This window comes from Amia ocellicauda, chromosome 14 (assembly GCF_036373705.1).
Source record: "Amia ocellicauda isolate fAmiCal2 chromosome 14, fAmiCal2.hap1, whole genome shotgun sequence".
Taxonomy (NCBI): domain Eukaryota; kingdom Metazoa; phylum Chordata; class Actinopteri; order Amiiformes; family Amiidae; genus Amia; species Amia ocellicauda.
The window spans coordinates 22,902,366-22,905,012 of record NC_089863.1 but is presented as its reverse complement, the minus strand read 5'-3'; positions in this window follow the sequence as shown (position 1 = coordinate 22,905,012).

The window sequence follows — 2,647 nt, the reverse complement described above, 5'->3', positions numbered from 1 at the left end:
GCTAAGAAGTATTTCCTAAGTCCCTGCCTAGCTGTGCAGTATGTGTTTTGTACACTAATAAATAGTGTACTGCAGACTCAAAGATCAAATTTAATAGATAGATATCATTTATATTACCAATGATTGAAAATACCAAAGCATTAGAATAATTGTTAAAGCACAGCTACTAATGTGTCCCTTAGAATGTTTAAGGGGATCATGGGGGCGAGGGGATATATAGGGGTGCCCTGGTTCCTGTGAGGAGATTTGCTTTAGACTTTAGAGAAGAGAGAGAGAGAGAGAGAGAGAGAGAGAGAGAGAGAGAGAGAGAGAGAGAGAGAGAGAGACTAATGCAGTGCCTGAACAAAGCTGTTGCTTTCACTTGGGCTCTGATTTAATTAGTTCTTGTTTGACGCAGTGTCCAAAACCAGCTTCACTGACTGTCTCATTCTGAAGCAGACATATTCTAGTTCCCCTACCTGATACAACAGTCTCAGTGCAGAGACATACTGAAGACAAGAGTGGAACTTAGACTATGCTGTATTAAAACAAGTCATTTTGAATCTGAGAGTAGTATTTACCACAGGTCCACCACAAGACAGTACAGTAACAACAGTAACCATGCTGGTGAGGGGAACCGTTACTGGCTTGGCTGGCTCTGCAGGTGGGACAGTGGTGTAGTGTGTTTGGGGATGAGCGTACTGCATGGCTCAATAACTATATTCTGCCCAACACGTGTTAACACGTCGCTTAGGTGGGCCAGAAATTGTAACTATACAACTCGAGTCATTTCAGTTTACTGTAAAATATGGAGAATTTCCACAAAAGCACAGTTCATGTAAAAACATGTTTGTTTTCTAACTTGTAAACCATCCATATTGATAATAAATAAATAAATACATACATAAATATTGTCATACTTGGCCACTGACTCATGCTTTTGCTTGTCTGCTGATGCTTTCTTTGATGAAAGGTAAAAATAAAAATAAAAACCTTATAAATACTGCGATGGGGGCTATTGTTAAGTTAAGAATACATGTTTTTGGTGTTATTTCTTTTTGTGTTTTACACACCGCAAAACAGATTTTCATATTTATCTTCACTACACACACTGCAGTCACACTGTTTACAAATATAATCTGCAGTAGCATCTCCAATACCATAGAATATATTGTTTTATTTTCTGAACCTCTATGCAAAAACATATCACCCTTCTAAGTGAAACTCTTGCCTTCAAATGGCACACAAAGACATCAAATAATCAGACCCCACTGAATACGCACTAAACACAAGTGAGATCAATGAGAAACACTATTGTAAAATATGCTTTTTCAGTATTACAGAATAAATCTGTGTACATTGTAAACATGAGAATATTCTCTAGCACAAACAATACACAAATACAAGAGTTTCCCAATTTTTATTTTCAGAATTTCAACTGAATTTGCTGGCAGTCTAAAATACAGACTTTACAGACCCATTAGGAACAAACCCACACAGAGGCACACACAGCAAGTTTCTGCAGAGCACATAGCTGAAGAAGAGAAGCACACTTCTTAGGTCAACAGACCACAGACCTGTGAAACTTCGTGTCAAAAGTTCACAGAGCCACAAAACTGTGAGAGATTGATAGAGAGACGTGCATCAATGCATGTTAGCATCCTGCAGAGGACACGTGACTTGACGGTTCCCATCCCTTTGTGTCTGAGATCAAAGGTCCTGTTAGCTGTGAAATTCACTGTATGCTCCTTCAGCTCTGCAAGTTGTTTCCTGTAAATCATCAGACAATCGCTTGTTATTATAGGTTATTGGACAGTTGTAAAATATGAAAGGAGAGGATCCATAATTTGCACGTCATTTATTTTGTCATCTTTAAATATTGTGTTTTAAAAGTTCTCCCTATCCCATTCATGTGTAATTCCAAGCTAATTTGAATACATTGTTGACATAAATGAAATAAATCTAAACAGCGGTGACCTCTTTCTGTTTTTAATTAGATTTGAGTCACTTCTAATAAACTACTATTAATCCAATAATATCCATCTCTGCAATATCACTGCTCATCTGTATACTGTTTTATTGTTTAAAGTATTTTACATGTCAATAATAAAAACAATCAACACAAATTTTAATACTTAAAATCACTTAAAATTTTTACAATCTTAGTGATTTAACGAAAACAAAATACTTAACTTCAAATAAACAAGTGCACAAAACAACAAAACAAACGTGATTAAAGCAAAACTGCTACCAACAAAAAGGTCAAATACATTGATAATAACTGAAAATGCACTGGACAAAATAAAGAAACAATTAAAAAGGTAAAAATAAAAAACAAACAAAAACGGTCCAATGCATTTAAAATTAAATCCAAAACGGACAATGTATTTGACAAAAAAATAGAATAAAACTAAACCAAAAAAGCCCTAAACAATTAGTGTTTTACAAACAACTAAATCTTTAAAAACAGTTAAAATTCATTTTTAAAAGTCATTTTAAAAGCAATCATTCATAAAATAGTTAAAAGATCTTGGACTCGGGCTCCAGCAGGGGGAGATGGCCGTCCCCGGAGGTGGGTCCCATCATGGGATCCTGAGCTCCCCCAGATCTTGTATATGCCAGTTCTTATAGGCTTCCTCCTTGCCCCTCTGATGGACTTCCAGATTGA